This window comes from Armigeres subalbatus, chromosome 1 (assembly GCF_024139115.2).
Source record: "Armigeres subalbatus isolate Guangzhou_Male chromosome 1, GZ_Asu_2, whole genome shotgun sequence".
Lineage (NCBI taxonomy): Eukaryota > Metazoa > Arthropoda > Insecta > Diptera > Culicidae > Armigeres > Armigeres subalbatus.
Genome location: NC_085139.1, coordinates 242,108,625 through 242,135,419, shown reverse-complemented (window position 1 = coordinate 242,135,419; position 26,795 = coordinate 242,108,625). Strand labels below are relative to the sequence as shown.

General features: G+C 43.0%; 1 pseudogene; it reads left to right on the top strand.

The window, feature by feature from the left end:
- The first annotated feature begins 17,819 nt into the window (after positions 1-17,819).
- Positions 17,820-26,228, top strand: LOC134207152 (farnesyl pyrophosphate synthase-like; annotated as a pseudogene).
- The last annotated feature ends 567 nt before the right edge of the window (positions 26,229-26,795 follow it).

Genomic DNA, 26,795 nt, shown 5'->3' with positions numbered 1-26,795 from the left:
TCAAAGCGGATGAAGATTCACATAGACGACAACTTCTTGTAGCCATGTCGAATATGCAAGAAGGCTTCGACTGCTGTGGCGGATTATCGAGGATGATGTCCAACAGATAGGGTGCCAGTAGATAGGCTACTGGCAGGCGTTGCGCATCTATTCTTAGGCGGCGGCCCGTCCGGGCAAAAGCAGTCAATCATTGCAGAAACTGGAGAGCACCTACCGCTTGATGTGTCTCAGGGTGATATCACCTGCACGGTATCGCACGACGCATCCTGCGTGGATAGCGAGAGATGGCACGTCGGCTGGTCATCCGGGAAGACGAGGAGTGTTTTGACCTACGTGGCACCAGAGGAGGAGCGTACCAGGGTGACTTCCGGATAGATGGCAGCGAGTGGGATAACTCCCTGAAAGGAGGTGGACCCACCGGTGATTCCTAACATATCAAATTGGGTGGGAGACCCATGGAGGTTCACTTCCATCTGACACAACTTGTCAGGCCATGGCTGTTTCCGACAGTAACCAGAGGTTTGAGTGCCGTCTGCCCTGACTGCCAGGTGTTGACGAAACTGCGAGCAATACTGTTCGTATGTCCTCGTTTCGACGTCGAAAGAAGAGCAACGCCAGACGTTTGGCCGGGACACAACCCGTATAATCTTATCCAGAGGATGTCAAGGGTGGAGAAGTGAACGCAGTCTCGACAACCACTGGATTCTGCAGCTTGCAGAGAATCTGGGCAGCAACAATCGAACATGACTAACTTGTGATTGAGTTAGAGCGAAAGTGCGAACGGAGAAGTGTGTGGAATGGTCTGCCCATGCAGAGGTATTGCTGCAGTGGCAACTGAGATCGTCACCCTGAAGTGCGCAGAAGTGTGAAAAATGTAAGGACGTACATGCCTGGGAGAGGGAATTATTCTTGGCTGACTACTGATACCCGGCGTGGCAGAGGAGTGTGGTGAGCATCCAAGTTATCTGATTACTGAAAGGAATGAGTTGAGTTGAGTTGAGCTAGTCTCATATGGCATGAGCGAGGTGAGCAGACTCACATGGGTCAGAAGGGAACCTAAGTGAAATGTCCCACAAGGGATATCAGAGGGAGTGTTAGGTCGAATGACTAGAGAAGTATGTGTCATGAACTGAATGAAAGGTGAAGTCTCACATGGTAGATAGAGGTGGGCATACAGCAGTCCCACATGGATGAGAAGGGTGGGCACAAGTTAGACCTGAGGCATGATAGAGGTGAGCAACAGTCAGCACTCATAGGATAAAAGGCAGTGCATGAACGTGAATTAAGGGTTTGGGTGGGATACAAGACCCACATGGCATGAGAAGGGTGGGACACAAGTCAGACCCACACGGCATGACAGAGGTGACAGATATAGGGTATGTTTGAGGGTGATAGACGAGCACCCAAGTCAGACTCTGCATGGGACGTGTGTGTGAGTGAGAATGTCCGAATACGTTTAGTACTGCCATCCTCCAGAAGTAGTACTGGGAGGTAGTTCCTGGGGAAATGAGAGCCCAAGGGAGTTTAGTCGGTATTACCGGTATTGAGTCGACACTCAGTACACTTCCGTGTGGTAGTTGGCAAATCTACAATGTACGGTTAGTGTGTAAATGCATTCTCCTTGTAAAAAAGCATGTGGTCGCATTGCACAGAACAACACGTGTGTCTGCCTTTCTAAACTCACACACGGACACTCGAGGCCGAGTGTCCGAACCTGTAGGTACTGTCTGAAGCTACCATGGCCTAGGTCAGTCGTTGAAAGGATTTGCATGGCGCCTCTTGACCCACGTACCATCTCTATCAACCTTCATGTCCATCTACCTAGTGGAACTGTCCCACGCACGCCGCCATTTGACCATTGAGGCCAACCTGACAGTCCTACGGATGCCTCTCGTGCGCATTCGCAGCACTTGCTTACTCGAAAGATGTCAATAGGCATAATACCGGTGATAACGCAAAGTGCATCGCGGACACGGTAGGACGGCTCGCAACTCAGGCAATGAGCCTACGTACTTTCTAACTTCGTCTTAGCAGTTAATACGCAGGGCCGTGCCCTGTTGGCCCCCACACTCAGTATGGCAGAGAACGCCAGCCGAAGCTTGCGCTTGCTGGCATAAACCGCAGAGCTATTGGACATCATCCGGGCAATGCCACTATAGCTGTGGATGCACGCTTGCAGGCTAATTACGGCTACCAAAGGTGAGCTTATCGTCGATCATTACCCCCAAGAGTTTGATGGAATGTCAGGTGACCGTGCAGTTGCCTGCCCTTATCACCGCTTGTTGTTCGACTTTCGGTGTTACACAACCACCCCAGTCTGTGGTGAGCTAGTTCTAACTTCCTGGAACCCATCCACCTCCACGCCGATCGAGTGGGCTGCAGTCAACTCCACCTCTCGATCGATTCGCCGTAGACCTCCAGCATAATATCGTCAGCAAGCCGGCGATTACCACGCCCACCGGGAACTTCAACTCAAGACACCGTCGTACATGACGTTCCATAACACCGACTCAGTATGCAACCTTGCGGAACCCCTGAGGTTATGTCAACGCACTTCCGACCTGCCTCCCTGTCGATGTATACCAGCTCGATTCTGGAAGTAGCTCGAGAATCTTGTACAGGTACTCGGAATTCCAAGACGCAGGAGCGCATCCGCAATAGCTGCCCAACTGGCACAATTGAAAGCATTCCTCACGTCGAGAGTCACTACTGCACAATAGCGAACTCCCTCCTCTTACGCTGGATAGCTATCTCCGCGGATTTGGTAACCGACAAGATAGCGCTACGGTCGACTTACTTTCGGAAGCCAAACTGGTTACTCGATAGACCATCCGCACCTCCGTGCGTATCAACAACCTGTTGAGGATGATCTTATCGGGCACCTTCTCCGCTGTAATGCAGGCATATTGGTCTATATGCCGACGGATCCCCGTGGTTTTCCCAACAATAGGACTAACCTTTGCCTTTCCATGCTCCAGGAAGACTCCTCGTCCAGGCATCTCTGCATGACAGATCTGAACATCTCGGAGCCTCAGCAATGGCCGCTTTGATGGCCAGGTTCAATACCACCGGTCCTGGCGCCTTACCTACACTCAAGGGATCGTGCAATCCCCGCAAGTTCGATAGTTACTCTTCCTCGTCGGTTACCCCATTCCCTGGCAGCTCCACAAAGGGAGGCCAGGGACTTAGGTCGTGACGTGGGAAGAGCCCCGCGATGATCCTCTCCAGCATCTCTGGAGACCGCCAGTGAGCCGGTGGCTCCTATCCTAGGGTGGACTTTCCTAGGCATGGTGGCATCGCATGCACGCGAGAGTACTGTTACCAGTTGCTTGCCGCTCAGACGAGAGTATTGTGCTCGCGGCGGAGCGCTTCCTAAACAGTCTGTGTGTGCACAAAATGTAAGGCAAAATTTAGTAGGTACGGTAGGTCATTTGGCCTAACGCCGTTTGGCATAAGGCCGAGGCATAAAGGTCGTTTGGATAATGTAGTTTGGCATAATAGCCGTTTGGCTTAAGGTCATTTGAATAACAGTTGTGTAATCACCGATTTCGGAACTTATGCATAATATGTTCAATTATTTATAATTATTATCGCTTGAACATTATAATAGAGATGTTTTGAATTAAAGATTCACTGTTCGAAGAAACATTAGTAGACTTCGAGAAATTATTATTTTCTGCCTTTTCCACTTAAGATGTTAAGTTACCTCCAGGATCAAGATCGTCGTTGGCTAAGAAAACTACAAAAGACAGAGTCTCGAATAGCAAAGTTGGGTGCTCAAGAGCAAATACTATTTTATTAGTTATTTCGGCTGGCGATATAGTTATCTTTTATATACACTTTTGGCGTGCATAAGATATGCTTCCATCTTCAAAGGATAAATTTTCTCGGCATGTGACAAAGGAAGATACGATTCCTTTTTCAAATAATGCATTTGTCAGAAGACAAAAGTCGATATGGTTTCTGCTTTAATTCAGGCATTTACTCGGTTAAAGGAATGTAGAATATGATCCCTTCTTCAAGGGATGCATTTGCCCGGTAGATGGCAAACTACTGTATGGTTTCTTCTAGAGTCCTATAAGAAGCGTAACATCATGTGCACGTTTGACAGGTCTCCTGCTCGTTTGAACTTGTCTTTGTATGGATCTAACAGACAATTCTGTGCCAATTCTAACACTTGACGACACTGTTATTGTAGTCACTGTAGTTTCTTCTTCTAATCCATGCATTTGCTAGGTTTAAGGCGATATGATCCATACTTTGAAAGGATGCATTTGCCGGCAGAAGATAAGAGAGGATACGATCAATTCAGGCATTTGTTTGGTTAAAGGCAAGGAAAAATAATATCGATGGTTTCGTGCAATATTGACACAACTCAAAATATTTCGTTCTTGACATTTTGATGGCAAAGCACGGAGAATAGTGAAGTTTTACCTGACAAAGGCCCAGGTCAAAAATCACAATACAGTCGCGATTCGCTGGTTGAGCCACGACCTTAACCCAACTAACGCATTCGGTTTTTAGTTATGTCAACTGACAGTCATTTGAACACGTGTATTTCAATTTGAACATCACAAATGATGTCCAATGACGCCCAATCCTGTTTTCCGTGTTTACATTGAATTTTGATAGGGTTGCTTTTAGTTGGGCCATGTCCCAACCAGCGGAGGCCCAACTAAAAAGTGACCCAAGCATTAAAATCCAACCAGCGAATCCGCCCGTACATATATCAAAAGTTATGCTAATTTAAAACTTGGCGATTTTTTTGACGTTTTCGCTGAAACACACAAAACTAATCCTTTTTCATCAACATAAGCAAAAATTTCCATGTAATTCGAATAATCACAAAAAAATGAAGCGTAAATTTTTGGGTGAAAACTTTAAAACGTCGTTTCTGAACATTTACGGATTTCGAGTTTCGCCTGTATTGCACGAAACCGTCGATTATGATCCCTTTTTGAATTTGCCCGGCAGACGGCAAGAAACGATATGGTCCTTTCTTTCAATGGTACTATTCGGTTTTAGGCAAGGAAAGTAATGGTCCCTTCTTGAAGGATGCATTTGCCCAGCAGATGCCAGAGGGGCTTTGACTCCGTCTTTCAATTCAAACATTTACTAAGTCAATGCAAGTGGAGATCGATCCCTTCTTGAAGGATGCATTTGCTGTTTAAGGCAAGCGAAAATAAAATCCATTCTAGAAAATGAATCTTTAAAAAACAATATGTTTAAGTGATATCTGTAGTGCATGTAGAGCGTTATGGGAGAGCGCGAAAATATGACTTCTAAAACTTTTCATTAAACGCATGAGAGAATACGAATTTCTTTCCTAACAAAACGAAGAAATGGGCAAGTTTTCTGGCATACCCTTACATAAAAAAAACAAAACGAGCTATCTTGCTGGTAGGTGTGTCGACATTTGAAATGTTTCCGTTTTTGCAGGAAGCTTATTTATTCTTAATTTACACGCCCTAGAATCCTGATTCCAAGTATCCTGTATTCCATATGATGGAAATAATGTAACTGAGTGGCTCGACAAATCTTATCTATTAATCACCTGCTCAAATTACAAATTATGCGAATGACATTATGCCAAACGACATTATGCCAAACGACATTATGCCAAACGAGGGACAATCTTTTGAACTTAGCCTTCTGATTCGTTGCAACAGGTTGCATTCGACGTGAATCCTTCCTAATTTTTCCTATAGAAAATTGGCCCAGCAGCCATTGCGTTCCGTTATTAGAAAAACCCAGATTAATCCACCTAGCGGTGATGGTGCCTTTCTCGACCTTCGTAAAATGTGTGTGCTTGAAAATGATGATGCTAGTAGCTAGGAGAAAAAAAACTTTCTTGTCCGTTCTAGCAATACGTAACTGAACGAAGCATACCGATACAACAATTGACCAATTTCCAATTGATCATATCATAAGTGACGTAAACGCCAGCTCTAATGTTTTATACTATAGAATCAGGATATCCTTATAAATGATTACAGGAATTGTTTTTTTTTACGACGGTATCAAAAATCATTGGAATCTCTTAAAAAAAAATCCAAGTTCGTTTATTTTGTATGCTCCCCAAGCAGCACAAATCAAGTGAAACTGGTTGCAGCAACCTAATTGTGACTGAATCTGGTCACATATAAGTAACTGTGATCTATATGCAACTTGTGTGCTGCTCGGGTCAGGCGTGTATAACACTTTACGGAGCCATGGTCATAGATAATCAATATCATCTTATAAAGTTAGTAACAGAGGGGTAGAAGCCAGCGTATTCGTGGTGATTCGAGTTAAGTTTACAATGTTTAAGGATGGGCGGAGATTAGGATTCGGGAATCATGGAATCATCATAATCAAGGTATTTCAGCTGCTCATTCGGTCATTTGGCATCAGGGACGATGTGGCGTGTCGTCGTTCTCGAGGAATGGTTCGACTGGGAGCATCTTCCGGATGGCCAGAAAATGAAGGATGTCGGACATGGCCGCGGATTTGACCAGAGGATAGTGTTGTTTTTAGCGTCGATAATTTTTGATGGAACTAGAGCCACGACAAGCAGGCTCTCATTTGAGCTCTCAGCCTTCGGCAATTTTTGTGTGTACGCGTAGCTTCCGTAGTTTCCATCAAAAGCCCATTTGAATACAAGTTTTACCGTCCTTGAGCTCTCTACCAAAGGTTGCTGCATAATGCTTAGCGAGGTGCAAGTCATTAGGTCTTGCAAATCAACCTAAGCGGATGTTTCAACGCGTAAAGACTAAGAAGCAGATTTGCATGTACCTCGTTTAAAGTACTTCGAAGCAGATTGTCCTTTCTCTCGGATAAATCCAAGTCAATGTACAACGCCAAGGCTTGTGACACTGCCATAACCTTATCCTGATTTGCGCTTGAGCTACTTGATATATTCTCGAATTTCTCGGATGATCGAAAGCTGTGTGACCATTTTTGACCAATTCTCAAACAAAATAATTTGCAAAACTGCTTTAGTTCTTTTTAAAGTTCCTCGGAGAAATTATCTTGGTTATATCAATCCGACAGAGACTTCAACACATGAGCTTTTCGTTGGGACGGATCAATGGAAGCTATTGTTTGTATATATCTATGTAATTGAGCGTATCACCTAGAAAATCGTTAACAGCTATTAATAGAGCAAATAAGAGCAGCTGGAATCACTTCCATTCTCTTAAGAATACTATAAGTGAGCTCTGGTGCGATTTTCAGAGAAGTGTTTTGATGTACTTTTTTTTAAAAAGCTGTTTGAAGTTGTTGATTATCTCTTCCTATATAACTTCATGCCCATGACTTGGAAGCTTTACTTATCACAATGATCAAAATATGTCCAACTGAAACACATTAAATTGGATCTTACTTATTTGATTTTACGCTTCCCATATCGATTTTCACAGTAAAAGGTACATTTCGAAAACTTAGGAAAAGCAAAAGATGCTTTTCACTAACAGGTGATAAATGATCCACTTTCAGCGATGGAAGGTTTTACATTCACGAATAGTTTTGATCGTCCCAGTGACCTCACAAAGATACTAATGCGCATACAGCATAATTGAAACATATGTTGATATCATGGTCTACTTGATTCTACTACTACAGAATGTTATGCAGAAAACCGCGAGAAGATTAGAGTTTGGCCGGCTAAGTTATTAGCATTTCTCTGAAGTGAGGTTTGAGCAAATTTCGTTTCTTTTACCTTTGAAAAGAAATCAATTCACCCCTACAACACTCCAGTAAAATGCTAATAACTTTGCCTAATAAACTCTAATCTACTCGCGGTTTTCAGCATAACATTCTGTATTTAATTCTACAAGAACTGACAGAGTATCATTGTTCTTGATCGTAAATTGTGCCGTCCAACTGCAAATCACTGTTTTTGGATGTTTCTGTATACATTTTTCCATATAAACATCCAACGAGTTTAGCACCGCCGAAACGTTGATCGATTTGGCTGAAATTTTGTCCAGAGCATCAGGGCATCAAATAGAGCCGAATAAGAGGGCGGCCCATAAAAAAATTGAAAAAAAGTTTTTCCCATACTAATTCGAGCCAGCCTAACTCTCATAGTAGTAGAATCAAGTAGACCATGATATTAACATATGTTTCAATTATGCTGTATGCGCATTAGTATCTTGCGGCCCATCAAAAAATTTGAAAAAGTGTTTTTTGAGCCACCCTAATGAGAGTCGATTTTTCCATTTTTGTCCAAGGGACAAAGCACTGTGCAGCGCCGTTTGGAGTAGTTCCAATATACCTACATCCTACATCAGTCAAAATGAATATACTATCAGAAAGGAAATCTAATGAGGATAATTTCACACACGTTTAATCTTGTCCCCGAAGCTAATTTTCGAATGCAGACCTAATTTCTCGTTGAAACTCGTCACCTCATGGTGTAGCGTTACACTGGAATGTGTCGATTGCCTTTCGCGATACCACTTTTAAAAATTCAGCCGTTGTAGAATAGAAACTCTCTTGGAAAACACTGTACTCTGATATCTTTATAAATTAAAAACACATCTTGGAGGATCAAGAATATCGAATACGATCAAAGGATCTTGAGCTGATAATCTCCAATAAGTCACTTTTGTTACGGTAGAGCGTCTTCTGTACGTTACTGTCCATTACATAACATCCCATGAGCTGGAGATGGCTGAGGCCCGGCCCAAAAGTCCGGTTCCCGGTTTAGAAGGTCGTACACACAAGGTCTGCACGGCAAAGCGCACCATTGACACTTCACGTACCTGAAGAAATAAAATAGACCCCATCTCACGGTCCTTAGCCTCTTACCCAGCAACTCCTTTCCCTACCTCCTCGTGGTGCTGGCCAGGATACGAGCAACTTAAGGGAAGATCGGGTATCCAACCCCGGTGGGAGCTATGGTCGTATGATGACAGGGAAGGTGGTGGGATTTGCTTCTCTCCGGAGGTGCAAATCTTGCTGAGCGTCTGTTATCCTTGTTATCCACTAAGGTTGATCATCGTCCGAGTGCCAGCGAGGAGCTCTAAGCGAAACTGTACACCATGGTCCAACGGAAATAAGGAGGAATGGTCCTCCAGAAATTTAGAAGGTTTGGTGTAAGGCCCTGCGACGAAAAGGGACTAGCGATTGGAAGGTCGGTTCGTGGAACTGCAAATCTCTCAACTTCATCGGGAGCACACGCATACTCGCCGATGTGCTCATGGACCGTGAATTCGACATCATAGCGCTGCAGGAGGTTTGTTGGAAGGGATCAATAATGGTGGGTTTCAGAGGTAATACCATCTACCAGAGCTGCGGCAACACACACGAGCTGGGAAAAGCTATCATAGTGATGGGCGATATGCAAAGGCGCGTGATCGGGTGGTGGCCGATCAACGAGAGAATGTGCAGGTTGAGGATCAAAGGCCGGTTCTTCAACTTCAGCATAATCAACGTCCATAGCCCACACTCCGGAAGCACTGATGATGATAAGGACGTATTATAACCGGCAAGAGCGACTGAGGTAGACGGAACCGAACGGAGATACTCGCGGAGGAACGATTGGTTAATTAAATTACAATAAATACTTGAAGGGTTTCGGAGCTGTTGCAAAAGGAGATGTTACTCGCTTGGTGGTTCGTGTTGAAAGAGGCCGACAGTCGCCGGCTCGTTTATTCGAGAGCGCTTGACATTCGCCAAGCGCTACCATAATATTTATAGCGATTACACATATAATAAAAAATACTCATTCGAAGGTATATATCAGGACGCATTCTACGCGCAGCTGGAACGTGAGTACGATCTCTAGAAGCACAATCCAGACCAATTTGGTTGCAGCAACTCAAATGTAACTAAATTCGGTTGTATAGGCGTTACAGTGACTTTTGTGCAACATGTGTGCTGCTCGGGATAGCTGCCCAAGCCACGATGTCAAAATCATTATAGGATATTTTAATGCTCAGGTAGGTCAAAAGGAGGAGTTAAGACCGACTATTGGATAATACAGCGCCCACCAGCTGACGAACGAAAGCGGCCTACGACTAATTGATTTCGCAGCCTCCAAGAACATGACCATTCGCAGCACATACTTCCAACACAGCCTTCCTTATCGGTTCCATTGGAAATCACCACTGTTGACAGAATCACAAATCCACCACGTTCTGATTGATAGACGGCACTTTTCCGACATTATCGACATCAGGACATATCGTGGCGCTAACATCGACTCTGACCACTATCTGGTTATGGTTAAACTGCGCGGCCTCCGCGGTACGACCTAGAGCGACTGAAGCAACCTGATGTCGCCACTGAATATGCGCAGCATCTCGAAGGAGCGTTTCCGGAAGAGGGTGAGCTCGATGGGGACCCTCTTACGGACTGCTGGAATACAGTTAAAGCAGCCATTAACGACGCAGCGGAGAACAACGTTGGATATGTGGGACGAAGTCGACGGAACGATTTGTTCGACAAAGAGTGCTGATAGATTCTGGAGGAGAAGGATGCGCAGGCGGTCGCGCTGCAGCAAGGTACCCGGCAGAACATGGAACGTTATAGAGGGAAGCGGAGGCAGCAGACCGGCTTTTTTTAGGAGAAGAAACGCCGCATCTTGACAGACGAATTTGTGGTGATCGAAAGATGGGAGCAGCAATGAAATCAAGCAAATTAGTTCAAAGCTTCCAGTTCAATTGCAAACACCAGCGAGCACATGATGGCCTTTACTCGGACCACGCAGAGACTACAAGCGACCACGCGAACTTGATATTGCGTTGATGGCATCAGAAAAGTGTCAAGTTGGATGCAAGCAGCCAGCGGACGGCGCTGTTTCTGTTCCTATATGCAGTGATACCATTGATAAAAACCCAGATTAATCCACCTAGCAGTGATGATGCCTTTCTCGCATTATAAAATATATTGAATAAAACACATTAGAAAGGTCAAAAAAGCTCTTTAGGAGAATAGATCACATTTTTTCGATAGTTTTGCATGTTTTTGCATTAGTTAAAATGCATTGCCACCACTTTCGGAAAAAAAAAATTTTCGCTTTTGATTTTTTTTTCCAAGGGTTTTTCAATAATTCCGAAATACAATGTCCGATCGAAACAATTTTCAATAGCAAACAATGGGACCGCATTCCCCGTCGAATGCAACTTGTTGCGAATAAATCGGATAATGCTAAGTTCCAAAAAGTGTGTCTACAAAATTTGTACACATACACAGATACACACACATACAGACATCACCTCAGTTCGTCGAGCTGAGTTGATCGGTATATAACACTATGGGTCTCCGGGCCTTCTATCAAAAGTCCTTTTTTGAAGCAATCATATAGCCAATCATATAGCAATCATATAGGCAAAAAATATGGTTATACCTCTCGAAGATGAAACCAGATGTTTCGATTGATAAAATGTGTGCTATGGTTATGGTAAACCTTGCACTGGAAGTAAACCGCGATGTGGTACAACTTGTCACTAAGGAAAAGGACATAAATGTGCTTGATTCGTGTCCTATAAAATCGGTTTGGATCCCCCGCTGAAACAGAAAGCTTTGGACCCAAATGCATGGCCGGAAGGATTAGTTTTTCGTGAATTCGTGGATCGCGGTTTTCAAAAATTTCCGCACTTCCGGGCTAGTACGCTTTTGATAATGGTAAACCATTCATTCATCGCTCATCTTACAATAACAAGAAACACCGCTTCATCCAAATCCAACTCTGACAAAGGATCTCTACCTAGAGACGTCATCCCGGGACGCACAAACATCTGCCCTTTGGAAGCCCCGTATCCCTCCATCAAATCTATTACAAAAGGTCGAAATATAAAAGGTCGAAAGGACAAAACGTCGAAAGACAAAAGGTCGAAAGACAAAAGGTCGAAAGGACAAAACGTCGAAAGGACAAAACGTCGAAAGGGACAGAAGGTCGAAAGGACAAAAGGTCGAAAGGACAAAAGGTCGAAAGGACAAAAGGTCGAAAGGGACAAAAGGTCGAAAAGGACAAAAGGCCGAAAGGGACAAAAGGTCGAAAAGGACAAAAAGGTCGAAAGGTCAAAAGGTCGATCAAGAACAAGCTGATAACAAGTTTTGTGTATTCCAAAGGAATTTGTGAAATGCATTTAACTTCACAGATAGAAGAAGTTGTTGAAATTTACACATAAAGGAAATGCCAAAAAGCGTGTAAATTTAAACGATATTATCACCTGAATGTATGCAATTTGTATTGCATTATGTCACTTTTTATACGAATAAGTGTCATAATGCTATGTAAATTGCATACATTTAGGGCAAACTTGTTGGAAAAGATCCATGTACGCTCAGAATAGTGTAATTTTCCACGTCTTTAATATTTACGCGCTGATTACTTTTCATTATTTTTTCTGTGTTCAAGCAGAAATTACACACTCATCACATTAATCAAACTTGAAAAATGAAAAATGATTTTCAAAGAAGGAGTAATGACTATGAAACAATATTAAGAATATCTAGATAGTTCTGTTAGAGATAAAAAAGATTGTTGGAATAAAATCTGTATTGCACAAGACAGAGTTGTCCTATACAGTTTGCAAAAATGTTGCTCTTTTATTTTGCACCATTTTTAATAATTAAATAAAATTCATTCAATGAGTGTAAATAATAGATTGATGTCTAGGTTTTCTAAATGTTACTTTGATCTGTCAAAATAGTGCACGCCTCAGCCATGCAGACGCGTGCATTAAAAATACACCTGCGTGTAATACACGCCAGTGTATTTGATGTGCGGTGTGCGCCATTTTGACAAATCGAAGTGACATTAAGAAAACTCAAACATCCATATATTAGTTGTACCACAGAGAATAGACATGGAGGCTCGAACAAAATTTCTTGCAAAACATGTGTAAATAAACACATCGAACCTCAACGCCATCGACGTCGACATTGCAACTCACATTCTCATTTTGACAACACGATGGCGCTGGTATGCTCTTGCGTGCATAACGACACTAGCGCACAGTGGCATTTTTTGATGACGCTAGCGCTGATTATGCACGGGATAACGGCGACATTCCAAAGTTATTCAAAATGAACAGTAAAAAGTTATCACAACATGACGAGTACAGCTTCAACGTCTGTTCTTTGTGGTTGTACTCACTGAATGAATTTTATCTAATTGTTAAAAATAGTGAAAAATATTTTGCCAACTGTGTAGGCCAACTCTGTTGCGAGATTGATTCTTTCCGTTTTAGTTTCTTGTCTATTTCGACCTTTTGTCCCTTTCGTCTTTTTGATCTTATTGACATTTTTTTCTTTGAACCTTTTGTCCCGTTCGACGTTTTGTCCTTTCGACCTTTTGTCCTTTCGACCTTTTGTCCCTTTCGACCTTTCGTCCTTTTCGACCTTTTGTCCCTTCGACCTTTTGTCTTTCGACCTTTTGTCCTTTCGACCTTTTGTCCTTTCGACCTTTTGTATTTCGACCTTTTGTCCCTAACCCCCCTCCATCACAGTCGAGTCACTCCCTCCAGCGCTCCACAGTCGTCCCGGTCCTGTGTTTGGGTCAGCAGAAGAAGTCTTCCAGCCTTTCTTTGCCTGTTATTATTATTATTTATTCAGACTAAGGCCGAAGTGGCCTGTGCGATATATAAGAGTCTTCTCCATTCGACTCGGTCCATGGCTACACGTCGCCAACCACGCAGTCTACGGAGGGTCCGTAAGTCATCTTCCACCTGATCGATCCACCTTGCCCGCTGCGCACCTCGCCTTCTTGTGCCCGTCGGATCGTTGTCGAGAACCATTTTCACCGGGTTACTGTCCGACATTCTGGCTACGTGCCCGGCCCACCGTAGTCGTCCGATTTTCGCGGTGTGAACGATGGATGGTTCTCCCAGCAGCTCATCCAACTCGTGGTTCATTCTCCTCCTCCACGTAACGTCCGCCATCTGCACCCCACCATAGATGGCACGCAGCACTTTCCTTTCGAAAACTCCAAGTGCGCGTTGGTCCTCCATGAGCATCGTCCAGGTCTCGTGTCCGTAGAGGACTACCGGTCTAATGAGCGTTTTGTAGATTGTCAGTTTGGTACGGCGGCGAACTCTATTCGATCGGAGCGTTTTGCGGAGTCCAAAGTGCGTACGATTTCCAGCCACTATGCGTCTCCAAATTTCTCTGCTGGTATCATTTTCGGCAGTCACCAGTCAGTGAGCTTAAGTACACAAATTCTTCTAACACCTCGAATTCGTCACCAAAGATGCAAACTAGCGGTGGGTGGCTCACATTGTCTTCTCTTGAACCTCTTCCTACCAAGTACTTCGCCTTCGACGTGTTGATAACTAGTTCGATCCGCTTAGCTTCCCTCTTCAATCTGATGTAGACTTCCTCCATCTTCTCAAAGCACGTAACATAATATCTATGTCGCCGGCGAAGCCAAATAGCTGGACGGACTTATTGAAAATTGTACCACTCGTGTTAATCCCTGCTCTTCGTATTACCCCTTCCAAAGCGATGTTGAATAGCAGACTTAAAAGACCATCACTTTGCCGTAACCCTCGGCGCGTTTCGAGAATGCCCCTGAAACTCGAACTACATATATCACCCGATGCATCGACGCTTTCATCAACCTGTCAGTTTATGCGGAAATTCGAGTTCTTGCATTAGTTGTATTCGCGGCATTTCTGCAATACCTGACGTACGGCGAACACCTGGTCTGTGGTAGAGCGAGCTCAAAACTTATGGGCGTTCCAAATGAAATACTGTTATAGATATGCTCTTCATTTTTAAAACATATTTGGCATAGTATAGTGTATGAAATCTAGGAACTGACATCGTAGCACAGAGAACAGACGTTCAACTTCATTCGCGTGCTTGTGTGAAAGTTTGTACTGGTCATTTTGAAGTATGTCGTTATACCCCCGTTGAGCGGTGCTAGTGTGCTGATAAATATGGTTAAAAATTGCCGTGTTTTACTTTTTAGCGCTAGTGTTCATTCCGAATTGTTCCTAGGCTCGCTCCTAGGTGGCAGCACTACATTGTTTATGTAGTGTATGCCAACGCCATCACTTAGTGAGAATGAGTTTTTATGTCGGGCAGCCTGCGTTGGCGGCGCTGAGGTGCGATTTGAATGTTTACACACGTTTTTAACGAAATTTTGTTCGAGCATCCATGTCTGTTCTCTGTGATCGTAGTACCATATACTATACATAATAGCCCTATTTGTCTGTCCAGTGACTAGCCAACCAGACGCAGCACGCGGGGAAATTCTCAGAAAAAATAAAAAATTTGACTCTTCAATTCTTTTTTACTATCAGATGCAAAATACAAAGCCAGTGACAACCTTAGACAATCAGACACAGCATTTGATGAAAAAAATCACAGACAACAGACGACAAAGATTTTGATGTGTTTCAGTGCATGAATTGATGAACCGTTTATATTAAAAAAAAAAACACTTGCCACGGGCGCTACTGCATCCTCAAATAAACTAGTTAACCATAAAAATAATGTTCGTTGGTCGTATGCGCCTTAAAAAACAAATAATTTGATAAATCATACATAACTTTGGATAGAAAAAACATACTCCTGAGATTTTTGACACAAAGCACAAAATAAGCTAAGCCTTAGAAGGCTATAGAACTATCAATGCATTAATATTAAAAATCGGTAGTTGCGAACCTGGCGGAAAAATAGTTTTAAAAATATATCCAAGATAGTGTCCAAATCCAATATGGCTACCTCAATTTTTATTATTGCAAATTGAGGACACACTTTTCCCACAGACAAACAGACATAACACATTGAACGTTTACTCATCAAATTCATCGTCGTTCAAATACTAACGACATCTGTTGATTTCAGTTAGTAGTTGGGCAAATCATGAACCAGATGGCGGTAGTGAGCAAACGTCAAACTCGAGCAAAAACGATGCGCGCGCCACGAGTGATTGATTGGCCAACTAATGATTATTTGAATTGACCAGTAAATCAGTGAACGATGGAAATTTGTCGAGTGTTATGTCTGTTTGTCTGTGCTTTTCCTCTTTCCAACGATGTTGGAGCTATGACAGTTTTGATAGGTCAAGAATTGATCAAAATCGAGGGGTCCATAAAAGTGATTTCGTGTATAACTAACGAAGGGTCCATCTTTCTGAAGAATTTAACTTGGATCCTTAATATACTCGCTTTCGAATGAACAGAAGTTTAGGCATTTTTAAGAACATCGTGCAAAAAAGTGACCCGGTTCCAGCGAGAATTACTCACGGGCAGGGATCATAACTCTCACTCATTCTCACGAACAGAGAATGCTCCCTCACGCTAATTTTTGCCGAGAAACCGGTTTGCGGGAAAAGAAAAAATGTGTGATGAGAGATAACCATTTATCCCTCACTACCAGTTCCGCGAAAAGTATATTTGCTCGTTTTCTCACACCTTTCTTCCTTTTCGTGCCATCAAAAATTGCAAAAAGAGAGTGAACAAAAAACCTAATTCCTACACATCGGTGGTAAGGCTATAGCATCTTATCGCCATTTTTGTTGACGTTCTAGGTTCGAATCCCATTGCGGTCATATTTTTTTTGTACTTGCTTGCCGAAAATTTTTCATGAAAAGTGAGTGAGGCGCAAAAGTGATGAAACGAAAAAAGAAATTCATCAAGTAGGCACGATTCCCGCTTATCTTCTAGGTTCGCTCTAGAGAAAAGAGGGGTGGAAGAGAGATGTTTTTCACTACAAAAAAAAAAAGATTCTCCTCCGATCCGGAAATCACTTGATTTCGCCTTACCGAAATGAAAAGTACGAACCTTGCTCACGGGTTATATACCGCAGGCATATGTTGATGAACAACTGCTGCCGTTGAATATTCTTCACTGATACACACAACGTTTCACTAGCGTAACTAGCGTAACGGGCTTCGAAATATTTCTTGCACTAGCAAAGGTAGACATTGCCTTCTTATTGATTCGTGCGCTTATGTCGATCGTGGCACCACCGTCTGACGCCATTGTATGCTCTCCACATTCTCCAATGATTGCCCGTTTACTGCGAGGCAGGAAGGGGTCGCTATGTTTACATCCAACGTTCCGGTTTTGTGGAGGTTTATTACTTAACTTGCCGATGAGGAGGGTTCGGCAAGGTCGTTGGGCTTTCTCTGCATATCAGTTCGCCAGCATTGGGCTAAAAATGCAACGTCATCGATTCGAAGTCGCTACATATTGTTTTCAACTCTTCGCCACGAATAGTCACAAGCTTCACTCTGCGGCCCAAGTAGCATATTTGAAAATCTGGTTTACAGTGACTGATTGCCGGAGAAAATAAAAGTGATTACCAATAGATTCAATCAAAGGCAGCGAGAATCCGTTGATGTTTTCAGGGCGTTGTATTCCACGGGAGTAGACATCCTGCCATTGAAGGTGAACTATAATTCAGCTGACTTGTCCAGTGCATAAATCAGTTGTGAGTTTGATATCGAGAGTGTCTGAAGAGGTGTAGCATGTGTGTGTGAAGGAGTTTACTGAATAATAAAAAACAAGGAACAATTTCACCTGATAGAGCCTCGTGTCGCGAATGAACTACTTGTGAGAAAGTTGATTGTTGCATTCATCTTCTTCTTCTTATTGGCATTACATCCCCACACTGGGACAGAGCCGCCTCGCAGCTTAGTGTTCATTAAGTACTTCCACAGTTATTAACTGCGAGGTTTCTAAGCCAGGTTACCATTTTTGCATACGTATATCATGAGGAAGTCGAGACAATTTACAATCCAAAAATTGCCTTGACCGGCACCGGGAATCGAACCCAGCCACCCTCAACATGGTCTTGCTTTGTAGCCGCGCGTCTTACCGCACGGCTATGGAGGGCCCCAAATATGTAATGTTGCAGTCATATAAATCGTAAAAATGCTGTCCACGTTGGTCAGAGCTGGTTCCATGCAGACCGGCCCGTCAGTTGGCTCGGTCGGTGCAAACTCTGGTACAACTCCAACATGTCCGGCCAAGAGCAGTGAGGTCAATTCGGACTGCATGACCATGCGAGAGCATCAGACCCAGAAAATTAGCCGAGACTACAATAGCAAGTTGCAGGTAAAGCTGAAGAAAATTTCGAGGACCATATCCACCCTAAACAACTCGGTGCTGGAAGCGGCCACTCAGACGTGATGCCCGTGAATTCATGGCCGTCTTTCCCGATCTAGTCCGCGATTTGACTAAGTATTGTAAGAAGTAAGACAGCACATTGGCGTCCAAGTGGTTCGTCAAGGCGCTGCAGTACAATGTGCCACAGGGCAAGAAAAACCGCGGCCTGGCTGTGGCGCCGGTGGCGCTGGCCATGCACATGACTGGTTTCACCGATCCGGAAGTATTCCGTCAAACCAAAACGATCCTGCTGGAGATTGGTCTTTTCTATCAGACGCAGGATGATTTCTGTGTGGCCTCGTGTCATCGGAAAAGGACCAGCCGAATACGTTAGGTATTCGTCGGGGACAAAACAGTACTTACGTGTCGTTCGTAACTAATCAGGGGAAAACTGGTTGCTTTGCAAACGTGTTGTAAGTCATGGCCTACTGACGCTCAATTCAAATTATGCCTCGTTGGCGCGGTTGCGTATGGCGAGTCATGTGAGACGTAAGATCGATAAGATAGATATCGGCAATGGATATTATGCATATTACACACTGCCAAACGAGAATTCAAATAACTATAAATTCATGGCACACATTTCCCCTCTTCTCGAAAACAAAAAAAAAATAATCCTGTGCCTTCAAAAAGTTTCACGGTTCAAAAATTATTAAGAATCAAAATTGCAATTTGATTTCTTTGCAAAGTTATTTTTTCCAATTTCGTTTATTTGGTAGGCTCAGGCGTGTATAACACTTTACGGAGCCATTGTTCTTTGTGATATATACAATCAATATCATTTTATTATACGGTTAGTAAGAGGGGGGTAGAAGCCAGCGTACTCGTGGTGACTCGAGGTTAGTTTACAATGCTTAAGGATGGACGGGGCTTAGGATTTGGGATCAGGAAATTTCAGCTTCTCATCCGGGCATTTGGCGTCAGTGACGATGTGGCGTGTCGTCGTGCTCGAGGAATGGTTCGACTGGGAGCATCTTCCGGATGGCAAGAGCTATGGAGCTCTACGGAACAAAAAGGCAGAGACAGAACAAAAAAAAAACTTTTAAGAAAGAAGAAAAAACGAAATGTTAGATTTTGATGTCAGAAGCACAAAGAAAACTATAAATGGCCTGCATATAGACAACATCACGATCTCCCAAAACACCGCGAACTTCCCTGAAGGGTTGTTTACCTCAGGCCACAAGGGTATCCAATAATTGCTCTCTGGAGGCGTCATTTTCCGAGCAGGACCAAACTACGTGATCGATGTCATCATAACCGGCTCCGCACCTACATAAGTTGCTATCGACAAGGTTTATTCTGTACAGATGTGCGTTTAGTGAATAGTGATTAGACATAAGTCTCGACATCACGCGAATGAAGCCTCGACTTAAGTCCTCACCTCTGAACCACGCTCGCCCAGAAACTTTTGGAACTATGGAAAATAGCCACCGTCCAAATTCGTTGTGTGTCCAATTTCTTTGCCAACTTTGAAGAGTACTCTGACGGACTAATGGGAAAAACTCGTTGCTCGAGTATTGTCTATCATAAACTTCACCTTCCTGTGCGCCCACCTTTGCCAGCGAGTCTGCCTTCTCATTGCCGTAGATTGAGCAGTGAGATGGGACCCACACAAAGGTAATCTTGAATGATCTTTCGACCAAAACACGCATCTGCTCTCTTATGTTTGTAAGAAAGTAAGATGCGTGCTTAACAGGTTTCATCGACCGGAGTGCCTCGATAGAACTAAGACTATCCGAGAAGATGAAATAATGGTCTACGGGCTGATTGGAAATTATCCCCAAAGCGAAGTTAATTGCTGCCAGCTCAGCAACATAAACCGAGCACAGTTCCTGAAGTTTTCGGAAGGTGGTTGAAGTTACATTGAAAACACCGAAGCCAGTGGATCCGTTTATGCGAGAACCATCAGTGAAATATCTGTTATTGCAATTGACATGTTCATATTTTTCTGAAAAAAGTGAGGGAATAGATATTTGTCGAAGATGATCTGGTATTCCTTGAATAGCATGTTTCATGGACAGATCGTATACAATTGAGGAACTGTCGTTGGTGAAGTGAACTCGAGGTGGATTATAACACGGAAGACAAAGATCTGAAGAAATGTAGTTGAGATAGACTCTAAGGAATCTTGAACGACAAGTCAGTTCAAGCATTTTATCGAAGTTATCTAAGACAAGTGTGTTACTTGCTCCACATTTGACGAGTATTCTAAGTCAGAGCTCCCAGTAACGGTGCTTTAAAGGAGTGACTCCAGCAAGCACCTCCAGGCTCATGTTATGCGTCGAATGCATGCAGCCAAGGGCAATACGCAAACAACAGTACTGAATTCGTTCCAATTTGATCAGGTGGCAATCAGCTGCTGAGAGGAAGCAGAAAGAGCCATACTCTAAAACAGAGAGAATAGTCGTTCTATAGAGTTTGATGAGGTCTTCCGGGTGAGCACCCCACCAGGTTCCGGAGATAGAACGTAGAAAATGGATCCTTTTCCGGTATTTTGTATCAAATACTCAAAATGGAGTTTCCAAGTACATTTAGAATCAAACACGACCCCAAGGTATTTAGAAGATAAAGATTGGTTGATGTCATCATTCAACAGTTTTAGTTTCAGTTGAGCTGGGTACCGCTTCCTAGTAAACACAACCAACTGAGTTTTTTTGCGGTGAAAACTCGATCCCTAGATGACTGGCCAAAACAGTCAGATTATCTAGGGTATATTGCAATGGTCCTTGCAAGACAGCTGCACATGGACCTCTTAGAGAGACCACGGCATCATCTGCAAGTTGTCTGAGTGTGCATTGTCCTTCCAAACAATTGTCAATATCTTTAACATAGAAATTATAAAGCAAGGGACTTAAACATGATCCTTGGGGAAGGCCCATGTAGCTATTTCTGGAAGTTGTCAGAGTGCCGAGTGTGAAGTTCATTTGTTTTTCTGACAACAAATTATACAAGTAATTGTTCAAAATAACGGGTAATCCACTACTGTGCAGATTGTCTGACAGTACTTCTATGGAAACTGAATCAAAAGCGCCCTTAATATCCAAGAATACTGAAGCCAATTGCTCCTTGTGCGCAAAGGCCAGTTGTATATCTGAAGAAAGCAACGCTAGACAATCGTTTGTTCCTTTCCCTTTTCGAAATCCAAACTGAGTATTTGAAAGCAATGCATTTTCTTCGACCCAATGGTCGACTCTTGAAAGGATCATTTTCTCCAATAATTTTCTCATGCATGATAGCATGGCAATCGGTCGGTATGAATTGTGATTAGACGCTGGTTTCCCAGGCTTTTGAATAGCTATTACTTTGACCTGTCGCCATTCAGGTTCTGCTGGTTCTGCTGGTACGGAATCTGGGCAGACCTTTTTTGCGAAGTTGAATATCCATCGATTGGAGTATTCTTCACTCTCATTGGTGGAAATGCGGTTCCGCATGTTGCGAGCCGTTTTCCAAAGTGTTGTCATTGAGGTCTCTCGTGATAGTCCCTCGACAAAACGTCGCCAGTAGTTACGTTTTTTGCCTTGAGAAGATTTTAAGTTTTCTTTTGAGCCTCAAATACTCTTCAAAAAGCTTTGACCTTCCGTGTTTACGGAAGGCCTTGAAGGCATCAGATTTCTCAGAATACAACTTAGTACATTCATCATCCCATCCAGGAGTGGCTGGTCTTCTGATGACAGATGTACTTGGAACGCGTCGTTTCTGAGCTTCTAGTGCGCTTTTTGAATCAACTCAGTAAGGAATCGATATTCATCCAAAGGGGAAGAGTATCAGTTGATTCAATACCAATTTTACCGCCGATGCAAATTTTTGCCAGTCAATGTTCTTCGTGAGATCGAAAGGAACATTAACTGGCTCAGATTGTTGATAGCCACTCTTAATTGTGGTGACTATCGGCATATGGTCACTACCATGGGGATCTTGTATTACCTTCCACGTGCAATCTAATGATAGTGAATTTGAACATAAAGACAGATCAATACGGCTTTGTTGACCATTTGGTCCTATTCGAGTTACTTCACCAGTGTTCAAAATATTCAAATTGAAATCGTCACACAAATCATAGAAAATAGGCGCTCTATAATCGTCATATCTTTCGCCCCATCCAATACCATGTGCGTTCATATCACCCAATATCAATACTGGAGATGATAGGAGAGAGAGACTGCGCTCCAAAAATGTCGACGATTAATAGAGGCATTTGGAGGAATGTACACTGAAGCTATGCAAAGATCTTTATTCTTTACATTTATTTGGCAAGCGACGATCTCTAGGTCATTAACAGTCGGAATAGAATTCTGTAGAAGGAGTAGCATTGTTTGATCCCCAAAAGAACGCCACCATAATGATCATCCCGATCTTGGCGAATAATATTAAAATCGTGGAAGTTGATTTCATCTTCAGGAGAAAGCCATGTTTCACAGAGTGCAAATATATCGCAATCGGAATTACGAATCAAAAACTTGAACACGTCTAATTTATTTTTCAGACTATGACAGTTCCACTGCAACACAGTGATTGTATCCTCGGTATTGGCCGTATTATCCATCGAAAGAAACAATTTCTGCAAGAAGGGGCCATGAAACAGTCAATTGCTTCAGATAATATTCAACGGTTGGAATAAATAGGTCAATGATTGGCCTCAATGAATTCGGAATATTGAACAAGTTTAAAAAACGGTCCACAAGGTCCTTTAAAGAGATCAATCCTCGCTTGAACGGAATACTTTTTCTAGAAGTGCGAATTTGTTTTTTTTTTCGTTGAATCTCCTAGCCGGATGTTTCTTCGAAACATCGGATTTAGGCAATGGCGGGAATGTTTTACTGCAACTAGGATCAAAAGAAGCAGTAGGGACAGATTGCTTCGGGATTTTAAATAAACCCCCATTACCTTCAGATTTTGCCAAGCTTTTATGGATGATTTTCGTTCTCTTGCGGCGCGATCCCGGGGAAGACGGTTGCTTCCTCTTTTCGGGCACGTGTTCCTCCGCAGGATCATCCATATCGGCTGCGTCAGAGTTCAATTCATCAATGGATATGGAATCATAATAATCACTTACACGAACGGTGGCTGAAATAGCAGTCGATGCAGTGGCTGTGGCGGATGTGTCTTGCGACTTAACCATTTCCGCATACGACTGCTTGGAGCGCTGTACCAACGAGCGCTTCACTTTTTGGGTGCGCTTTTTGTACACCGGGCATTCCTGCAAACCATGGGGAGGATTCAAACCACAATAAGCACATTTTGTTGCCTGTTGCTGGCAGGACGATGCCTTTCAGAACATTTGCCACAACGTGGTTTGTTGTCCTAAAACTCGGCAGTGTGACCAAGTTGTTTGCAATTGGTACAATTAAATACCCTTGGCACAAAAGACGCACCGGAAATAGCATGTTTTCAATATCAACATATTTTGGGAGCATCGAACCGGCGAACGTCACCCGAAGCGAACCTGACTTGGAATATACCTTCTTTCCATCTACCGTGGCTGCTGAATGCAATTCCTTGCAGTCCAGAATATCCACGGTAGACTCCATTGCATTCTTTAGGCGGCCTTTTCCCGCAAGTACATCCTTGCAAGTCAGGCTCGCTGCGTTGATCACACCTTCAATTTCGACCTCCCGCGAGGGGACATAAACCATTTATTCAACATTGTACGCCCTGTCGCCAGCAATTTCATTCGCCACCTGGTATGTAGGTGCGGTGATGCGTAGTTTGTTCCTGTTGATTTGGCTGAATTCAAGCTTCGTAAAACGACGCGTCAAATCTCGTTTAATGCCGAGAAAATCTAGGCTTTTTACTTTCTGCCGAAAGTAAACAACCCAAGGCCCAGGCGAAGCCGCATGGTACAATCGAGTGCGCCCTCCATCTTTAGCAGGCACATTGCCTTCTCCAGTCTCCGCCTCCATTCTCACCCCGCAAGGTGGAAGGATAATTTTGCTTATACTAACTTAAAACTAATAGCAAATTAGAAAAAAAAAACTTAAAAAAAACTAATTCGATTAATTCTAAGCAGTCCCACTCTGTATCAAACAGAAGGGAGAACAATAAAAAGTTTTGCCACTTATCTGCCCCTGCTGCTGTAGGTAGCAGCAGTAACAATAGCCTGCTTCACTGGCGTCGCCAGAAGCAGCTACTTCACTCGCCGACAGTGATCGCCTTGGATCCGTAGGTAGGAGCGCACCACACAATAGCCTTTTCACTACCGAACACAATCCGCGATGAGACACAGCACACACGTCTGGCTCGTTCGAACTATCGGCACGGAATGAATTGCGAAGTTATTATTTGATTTCTTTACACACATGAATTAAACCAAAATCTAAGTTGAAAATACTTATAGGTAAGATCGGTCGGTACCGATATCGGGGAAGGCAAGTGCACCTGGCTGTCTGTCGTGGCAATGCAGCGCGCGTCCGACGAGCAGAAGGCGCTCATGGAGCAGCGTTATGGTTCCAGTGATCCGGAAAACGTGGCCCGTATTAAGAAGCTATACCTGCCACCTCCCCCACCCCGTATTATCATTCTCATCAATGTCTCCGGTAACATGACCAATGTCTCCGGTAACTTTCCAGTCTACGATAACTTTCCAATATTATATATTTTCTTAAAAATTGCTAGATCGTTCATTTCCATTACCAATATCATTAAAGATTGGAGCATTTTTGGGATCTCTTTTTGGGCTGGTTGTGTTAAAAGTAGCAATAATCGTCTAGACAGTTTTGTCAATAAGTTGTCAAAGCGGAAAGGCCTTTATTTTTGATCATCAAACTTTTTGGCATCAAACTGTTTTTGTTCAGATAAGCCACTAGGAATGGGCGTTTTTCGGAAAAATATCGATACTGCCGAATCGATGTTTTTATTGTCGAAAAATCGATGCCGAAAAATATCGGCGTTGAAACATCGATATTCCGATATATCGATACGCCCGAAAAATTAAAAGCACGAGCAAAAAAAAAAAAAAACAGGGCTAGTTTAGATTTTTTATTTCCGGTCATCGAATCGCACATCAAAGTTTCGCTGTTTCGCAGTTTTTAACAGATTGTGCCTAATGTGCTATATTTTTGGAATTCAAAAAATCGATACGAAATATCGATTAATCGGAGCGAAAATATCGATTCCCGATATATCGTATCGGTATCGCCCATTCCTATAAGCCACCGTTAACGGTTCGGCAACGGTGCTAATCAGCGATAAGTGGTGATCGATTTTACGTCTGAAAATCACCTGCCTGAAATGCATTCCAAACACGCTAATTTGGTGAGTCACATCCGTAAACAAGCGTCTAAAAATATTTGCCAGGTTTTGAACCTTTTTTTCTCACAAATATGAAAATAATACTAAATGCTTTGGTTGATTCGTTTGGTGGAAGAAGCATTTTGATTATTTGACGAACGGTTGTAGTTAGGCTACATTTCATTTGGAGTAGTTCAACCGCTGCAATATCGATGCGATGCATGTTCCAAATCTCATTTGAGTGCGTATGGGTTGAAATGTTTTTAATTTGCGATATTTGTCCTTAAATCATTCGAAATACATGCGAAGTGCAATGGTTGTCAACTATAAAAACATGGGAAGTAAACGAAAAAGCAGATTAACCAAAAATTTTGGGACAATATTTGGAGCACTCGTTGCCATTTTACCTCTTACGATTTTCCTTTATTTCAAAGCAGCACATTATAATTGCCTACATTCATTGAGACTTTTACAAACGATTTATAGTGAATAATGCATCAAAATATCATGGGCTGAGAAAGCATCCACCACCAGAGCTAAGATTAAGAAAAATTTCTTAACTAATTATAGAAAAAAGACAAACGGATGGATTCGACGATCAACGGATCCGATTGGAAACCATAAGAAAGTCGATTCTTAAACGATGAGAACTTTGAATGAACCCGCACGTGTTAGTTGATAAAGCGAATTATTTAATCAGTAGAAACCGGTTACCGACCAATTCTGCGTATTGTGAATTGAGAGCCAATTCTTCAACTCCAATCGATGACGCGAATGATGTGCTCTATGAAAGTCGTCAATAGAACATCAGACATTGATATATGAATGTCTGATATTCTATTGACGACTTTCATAGAGCACACCCTTCGCGTCATCGATTGTGTTAATCGAACTAATGCCAATAACAATATGCTCTATTTGAAATCGCCAAACGTCAACTACACCTGAAATGTGTTAATTGCACATAGCAGAGGCAATTTTCCCAGATGGAATATATGGCAGAACAATCGTCTTAACGTAATTGGACTACCTAAGATTAGACGCCACCGCGCCTAATTACACCACGTCCACGCGCCAATGAATCCAAATTACCTCGGTTTATAGCCGGCTAATGCTCAACGTGAATGAGAAAAAGATTATCACATTAAATTGGGCACTTACAACCGTAAGTGCAATTGAACACGGACGGACGACCCGCCGCGGTTCATTCATTGTCGATCAAAAACTGGCTTTTCGGCACCACCTCTGCCTGTACACGCGCTGTACATTGACGAGTACAGTAGGTAAGAGCGGTAATAACAACAAACATCGAGTCAAGACATAATTTTCAAAACGACTTATCTGCTTTTGTAAACAAAGATTCAAATGACGATTTGACGAATCTGATACCTCTCCCACGCAAACCAACACCACAATAGGTAGGTGAAGGTTTCCGCTACCTGTTGGTGGTGTTGGTTTGCGTGGGAGAGCTATCAGATTCGTCAAATCGTCGTTTGAATCTTTGTCTACAAAAGC